We start from the raw sequence: 7963 nt of genomic DNA on the forward strand, positions 1-7963 counted from the left end.
AGCTTGGCACAATCGATACAATATTGTCGCTGTGTTTCCTTGTAGGTATTTTTGGAGTTTGCTTCAATATTTAATTCAACCCCAAACCTTAGGTCATTAGGAAATGTAGGCTCCAGGCTTCCTCAGGGTACAGCCTGTGTTATGTGGTCAGCCCGCAGAAGGATTAGAACCAGGGTGCGGATCTCTGGTTTTAAAGAGCCCTCCCCCCCCAACCTCCTGGCCCCCACTGTTTAGAGGCAAGGTCAGGGGACACGTCTCACAGGCTCTTCTCTTGTCTGCCTTTTTAAATAAATACTTTTAAAAACTCAAGTACAGTTGATTTACAGTGTTGTTAGTTTCAGGTGAAAAACAAAATGAACCCGTTATACAAACATTCTTTTGCAGACTCTTCTCCCATTTAGCTTGTTACTGAGTATTGAGTGGCGTTCCTGGTGTGATACAGTAACCAACCATAAGTAACCAAACGCTACCGTAATTACTCCATGTCTATGAGCCCATTTCTGTTTTGTATATAAGTTCATTAGTATCCTTTTTTTTTTTAGATTCCGCATATAAGTGATATTATATGATGCTTGTCTGCCTTTTTTAAAACACAGGTGGGGTTGCTTCATTTGCCAGTTCATGAATCCACATGTTGCCAAGGAGTCGGGTGTGGTGGGGCCCTTGCTGAGGGCTCTGAGAAGCGGGGTGATCATACCCAGGCATTGTGGCCAGTGTTTCTCCTTATTAGTGAGTGAACTGTGGGGCCACAGAGGAGACCTTCTGTGTTTCTGGTGTTTGTTATTGAGAATGTGGAGGTGGCGTCCTGCCCTGACACATGACCGGACTTGGCTGCATTTTCTACTTGACCCAGAGAAGCAGCCAGCACCCCCCTACCCCCAGTAACTTTACAAAGTGACTGAGTTGCTTCACTGGCTGCTGGGTGAGCGGCCGCCCACCCCATGCAGAGCGTCTCCTCAGCGGAGGGACTGTCCAAACCGCAGGCATGTCCGTCTGCTGTTTGGGGAGAGAACGTGTGAGTCCTCGTGCTGATATGGTTGGGAAGTGGCTCCCGCGTCCTCTCCAGGTCGAGGTGCCGCCGGGGCCCTGGAAAGCCCCCTTGCTCCCCGCTCTCCCCGCCACTGCCGTGCGGCTGATGCTTCCTCTCGCCGTGTGCGAGTCCCCCTCCTGGCACAGCCGTGGCCCGTCCACAGACAAGGCGGCCTCTCCCAGCCCTGAGTGCATCCCACGGTGGCCACCGAGCCCGGAGCCCAGTGGGGTTCTTCCGCGTCCCGCAGGAGGCGACGAGCAGTCCTCGGCCTGTAGGAGCATCTCTGCAGTCTCTGCCCCCATCTCCACGTGGCTCCTCTGCATCTGGGTCCAAGTTTCCCACTTCCTGCAAGGACTCCAGCCATGTGGACGTGACTCTGGGGGACGCTGTCCACGCCTGAGTACCTGCCGGTCCTCCAGTCCCGCCACTGGGGACCGTGACGGGGCTCCTGAGGCAGGACGTGAGCTCAGAGCCTGGACGCTCCCAGGGAGGAATGGTTGGTACTGCTGAGGTCCTTGGGGTGGCGGGGGGGGTGGTGGGGTGTCCAGAGTTGACAGTCTGGGCGATGCTTTCCAACCGCCTCCACGCCCCGTGTTTCACCCTGCCCCGTGCTGACGGCCAGGGAGGTGGGAGAGGACGTGACCACCACCCCCAGTCGGGAGGTGGGCCACAGCCGCTGTCCAGGTGGCCCAGCCTCATCAAGGCCACTTTGTACCAAGTTTCACTGGGATTACTTCCCTTTAGGTGAAGAACGTCTTTGTATTTTAGGCTCATGTAAGACTTGGATGCATTGCTGAAAGGGCAAATTGCAAAATTTCCACACAGTGCACAGGAACATTCAAAAAACCGGTCCAGGAATTTCTGTATCTGGCTCTTAAACAGGATACGATACAAAGGGATTAAGATTCTTTGATAAAATCCAAAGAAGTTTCAAGAGTCTGTTGTTTTTGGCAGCGACCAAGACCCCTGGAGAAGACCGGACTCAGGACTTCAGTTCTTGTGACTCGTTGCTCCTGTTCTGGTTGTTTTGAGCGTCCAGAAGTCGAAAGTTACAAGAAAGCAGGACCTTCGTTGTGAAAGCAGTTACTAACGAAGGCGGCAACCTGTCTCTTAGAGAAGGTGGGTGTGTCTGAGGGACTTTCTTTCCCGTATGAGGGTAAACTGGCTTTGAGTTCATGAAGCGACGAGGGGTCTGCGTGCTTCCCCGTGAAGAGAAATGAGCTTTTGTGGGAGAGTATCCTAAAGGAAATCAGTCCTGGGTGTTCATTGGAAGGACTGATGTTGGAGCTGAAACTCCAATACTTTGGCCACATGCTGTGAAGAGCTGACTCACTGGAAAAGACCCTGATGCTGAGAAAGATTGAGGGCAGGAAGAGAAGGGGACGACAGAGGATGAGATGGTTGGATGGCATCACCGACTCAATGGACATGAGTTTGAGCTGGCTCTGGGAGTTGGTGATGGACAGGGAGGCCTGACATGCTGCAGTTCACGGGGTCGCAAAGAGTCAGACACTACTGAGTGACTGAACTGAACTGAAAAGGAGAGAATGTTTGGGGAGACAAAGGAGATGTAGAAACAAATACTGAATTGACAAAAAAGAAAAAAATCTCAGGGAAAGACCCGAATGACCTTTTGGCCAACCCAACTGATACAAGGCCCAAGTCCTGACCAGTTCTGTGGTTGGAGGCGTGGTGCGGGCCGTCGGGACAGGAAGGGTCCCGTGTGAGAGGAGTGTGACTGGGTGGCAGACACCGAGCGAGGTTCTTGGGGGAGAAGGGCCACCAAGTCTACATGAAATGGATCCACAGGAAAAAGAAGGCGAACAGTCAAGTGCAATGGGTTATTTTTCTCAAGCGTTCTCTATATCTGAAACTATTCACGAGGAGAAAAATCTGACACAGCACAGATTAGCAGACGCCTGAGTCGTGGGGCCGGCCTCTGTTTCCTGAGCCCAGAGTCTTGGCAAACGCTGGGCCCCTGCTTTCACCCCGTGGCCGCCGTGCACCGAGGGCAGGCCCTGTGTGGCCAGTGCCACTTGGTCCCCGAGCCCGGGGGTGTGGGGACAGTCTCCTTTGGCAGTTCTCTCCTCGGGCTTGAGTCTGCTTGTGATGACATCGTGCAGTCCTGGTCCTTCCAGGATAGCTGCTTTGGAAGCGGCTGTGTCGGAACAAGGAAGCGAGTCCTGCAGGGTCTCGATCTGCCCATGGGCTAGTGATTGAGGCGCTAACATGTCCGTGCAGCACCGTCCTGCTGGGTCTGCGTGTGGGCACCTCTTACAGACGAGGGACCGGCGGGGGCTGGCTGCCCGAGATCACACGGCCAGGATGCGGCAGAGCTGGGCTGAGGAGGGGCTCATGTCTTGTCGGTGATGTCATCTGAAACATAAATAGCAAGAAGGCTTTGGAGCGGAGGCCTGGGTAGAAGGATCAAATGGCATTTGTGCAGCATCGGACGGTGGGCACACAGCCGTTTGCAAATGGGAAGCTTAGAAGGCTTCACAACCAAGTGTTGGGGAAGCAGTGAAAAGCGGCAGCACTCCGGCTCCGAGCAAGGCAGCTGCGCTCAGGGTCGAGGTTCTGGCCTCCGAGGGCCGCCACCTCCGGGCAGGAGAGGGACCCGGGCCCTGCAGGGGTTTGACCAAATCCTTGCTGCATAGTGCCACGGGATGGGCTGGCAGCTGAGAGGTTTCTGGGCATCCCTCCCTGGAGGGGTGAGGCTCAGGTCCAGGGAATGGTGAGGCCCGTGTCCCTGACCCCCTGGGTATCTCGGCCGGGCCGCCCCCGGGAGTGGCAAGCAGCAGGGCGCGGCTGCTATGAGCGTCCAAGTGCTGTCCGGACAGGTCTCCCGGGGACGCTGGCGTCTGCCCGCCCCGCTGGCTGCTCCGCATGCAGTCGCCCCCCACTCCCTGGCCTCCCAGCTCTGCCCTTCACCTTCAGTCAGACGCCGGCCGATCGAGCGGCACAGGAAATTTTCACCCTTGTGCTCAGACGTCTTCTGGTTTCGCTTCTATTTTTAATCCCTCGGATTCACAGAGCACTTTCTCCGATGAGGTCAGGAGCCTCACAGGCAGTGTCTAACATCTCTTCCCAGACCGGTGGGGGCGGGTGTTGTTGACCGGAGGCCACAGAAGGACAACAGCAACCTCCAGAGCTTCGACGGTGCTTCCGTGCAGGCAGGTGGACAAGCACGGGGGTTCTGGGCGTCCCCCTGCAGGAGCTCTGCGTCTTCGAGGGGCTGGGAGCCGGAGCTTGCGTCTGGGGCAGGGGCTGTCCAGGCACAGACGTCCAACATCTCAATACACAAGAGGGGCCACCACCTGCCTTACTCACAGAGACTACAGAAGTGGGGGCTCACGGGAGGTAACAAAGCTCCTTGACAGCGAATCCCCCGGCAAGCTCCCGGATGGCCTGGCTCTTGAATGGTTATTACCTTATTTCCTACGAAGAAACATTAAAGCTTCCCAGATGGCGCTAGTGGTGAAGAACGCTTCTGCCAACGCAGGAGACATAAGAGATGTGGGTTCCATCCCTGGATCGGGAAGATGCCCGGGAGGAGGCTTGGCAACCCACTCCAGCATTCTTGCCTGGAGAATCCCATGGACAGAGGAGCCTGGTGGGCTGCAGTCTGTTGTTGCCATTCAGCCGTGTCTGACTCCTTATGACCACGTGGACCGTAGCCCGTCAGGCTCCTCTGTCCACGGGAAGACTGGAGTGGGCTGCCATTTCCTTCTCCAGGCCCGGCTGAAGCAACTTAGCACGCACCACGTGGAGCCACACACTAGCTCCTTGTTCTGGGATCACGCAAGCCATTCTCGGCCCAGGACAGCCCTGCCTTCCCGGAAAATCCGCTGGGAAGGGTGCCCTCAGGCCTGGAGCCCTGGATGAGTCTGTAACTTGCAGCCCTTCCTAGCATGTCAGCGCAGGCTGCGTGGGTTCTGAGGGGGAACCTGGCTCTGCTGGGGGCCCTGGGTGAAAGGTCAGGTCCCGTGCAGAGCTCCCCAGGCTGCCTGGACGGCCCCGGTCAGCGGGCGGCGTTGGGGGATCGGGCCGGGCTCTGAGCCACCGTCAGGATGCTGTGTCTTGGCCTGAGCACCCAAGCCGGCCCCTGTGCTCCGCGCCGGGACCGGTGACTCCGCAGGAGCCGGAACCACGGTTCTATGACCTTTCTGGTTCCCTGGCACCTCTGGGGCTCTAGGGGCCACCCCCTGGCCCCCTCACCCAGGGGAATCCTCTTCTAGGAGCTCTGCTGATGAGACGGACAAGTCCCTGCGGACGTCTGGCACAGCTCGGGGAGGCCCATGGTGGGACTGGAAGGGGGCGTCTGGCCTCCGCAGGGTGAGACGTCGATAGCATCAGTGTTTGTGTAAAAGAAACACGGCCTGGCCCTGGTTCTCCGTGTCTTAAACCAATGTTCCCTGTAATATTCTCTGCCCAGATATCACCTCAGCAAGGAAGATTTTGGGGGTGGTCAAGCTTTAGTGCATTATCGATTATCCATTCATCCATCTACCTATCCATTTATTAATTTAGTCAATATTATCAATCTCTATTTAACCAGACTCTGGTGTACACACTTTCACTGTTGGCCAGTGGATGGTGGGTGAGTCCCTCGCTGGTTACTTCTGATAATGCAGTAAGTGTTATAAACGCACCACCCCAAGCACAGCTGGGCTTGAGTGTACCCGACCTTGAACCTCGTGACCTCACCTCGGCCCCGCCCATGCCAGCCCCCTCCCCCATCCCAGGGAACCACCCCCTAATCCCGTGTCTATCGTCACCTTGCTCTCTTCTCCCTGTGGCTCTGCGTCGTAGGCATTCCTAAAAACTATGTGAGTGTGGTTGTCTTTAACTCTGTGAAAAGGGTCTTGGTCTTCCTGCAGTGTTTCTAGACTTGCCGATGTACCTGTTAAATTGCCGTTTCCCCACGCTGCTCCATCTTGCTGTGGGTCATCTGTTCTGACAGTCACTGTAGGAAGGCCATGTCCAGAGCTGTGTTACCCGACTGCGCGCTCTCACGGTAGCCCACGGGCCCCGGGTCCGGCAGGAGTCAGGAGACCCTGTCAGGAACAAAGGACGGTGTCGCTCCTGGCAGCATCCAGCAGGCAGCATGGGCGTCGGCAGGACCGTGCGGTCCCCTCATCCAAGCCCCACGGGGGGCGCTGAAGGCCGGGCAGGGTCCGCACATGCAGTGGTTGCCCTCACCCAGGGACGGGGATCTTCCCTTGTAGGTGACTGATATGACTACCCTCTATTCCGGGGCGCCAGCCACACTGCCGCCGAGGCTGTGTGCTGCACGGACCTTCTGGAAAAGCCCGTGGGGGTCTGGGCAGGTGTCCCTTACCTGAAGGACGCGTAGAGTATGAGAGACGACGGGGAAACCAACTTTCAGTCTTTCAGGTCCTGTTGGTAAAGGAATAGAAATGTCTCAAAGAAAGTAAACCTCCTAGGCCTTTTCCATCCATTTGCATATTAAAGAAAATTAACTTACCTGCTTTTCACCACTTTTCGAGGTAAATGAGCTAAGCTTTAAGGTGGAGGCCAGGAGGGGGAGCGTTTGGGTCCCCGGGAGGTGAATGGAGAGCGGAGGCTGCTGATGGGAGGTTGGGCAGCTGCACCTCATTTCTGCCTCTTGGGTCATTTTATCCGAAGTGACTGCGGGTACGCGTCCACCGGGATGGATGCCGCCCGCCTGCACGGCCGCGGCGTCGAGTGGCCGTTCCCTGACCTGACTGCGTGTTTGCGCTGATTCAGCAACAAAGTCAGGACGGACGGAAGGGACACAGCTCCAGGCAGGATCGAGCTCAGGCTGCAGCGCGGGGCAAGGCCTCGGATGACCTCGAGCTGAGAAGACTCGTCTGTTCAAGAGCCCCTTCCCTCCAAGACTGTCTGCTTACCAGCTCTCGCAGCTTCTGGGCTGACTGAGGAGTGGACCCTCCAGGGGGACCCCCAGGCAGAGTCTGGCTGCTCCTCGACGGGCACGGGGGCTCTCAGCTCGGCTGCACCTGGGGCTCCCCGGGGCTGCAGACAAGCCCCTGCCAGGCCACGGCCTCACCAAGGGCAGCGGGATCCTGCTGGCACCAGCCATCCGTTTCCTCACGAGGCGTCCAGCCCGCTCGCTCTGCGGTCTGCGTCGACCATGTGGGCCTGGGTACAGAACAGCGTTCATGGAGTCGGTGCTCAGCTGAACTGAGTAGCTTCTCCTCCCCTCACCTGCAGGACGGAGACCCAAACGGCTCTTTCCACCTGGGGTCGCAGCTGTCAGCGGGCAGCTGGAGGCAAAGCCCGGGGCCTGGGCCCCAGCGCCGGCCATGGCTGGTGTGGAAGGCTCCCAGGGGAGGCCTGAGGCGCAGCCTCTGATGCCGTCTGCTCAGCACCTGCCTGGGGTGTCGCAGGGCCGGGGCGTGGGTCAGGGAGCCATCGCGATCCGTCAGACCCGCCATCCTCTCCCGCCTCCTCCACTTGACAGAGAGCGGCCCCTGTTCCCTGCACAAAGTGTCCTGAGAGCTCCTGCAGGGCCCACCCGGCTTCTCCACGAGATGCGTCCTGGGGTTCAATCAGGGGCGGAGGTGCCTGGTGAGCAGCACTTGGGAGAAGGGGACTCTCCATTCTCCAGGGGCTCAGCCCTGGGCCTCGAGGCTTCTCTGTCTGGGGTTTCTCGGATTTCTCGGGTTCCGGGGCGGCAGGGGGAAGGCCCAGGTCCTTGCAGCCCATGCAGCGTCCCTCACTGGTTGCTAGGTGACGGCCTGGCTGTGGAAGCAGGGCTGGTTTCGGTTCTTCCTTCGGGGCCTCTCCCACATTCTCTGTGTTTCTTTAGACCCGGGGCTTCTCCCTGGAGCTGACCGTGCTGACAGAGAGAAGAGCCTGAGGCTGAGCTTGGGGAAGGAATCCAGCCTCTGGGGGGCTGTAACGCTGCCTAGAGCCTCCTGACCACTC

The sequence above is a fragment of the Cervus canadensis genome, chromosome 9 (genome assembly GCF_019320065.1).
Source record: "Cervus canadensis isolate Bull #8, Minnesota chromosome 9, ASM1932006v1, whole genome shotgun sequence".
NCBI lineage: Eukaryota > Metazoa > Chordata > Mammalia > Artiodactyla > Cervidae > Cervus > Cervus canadensis.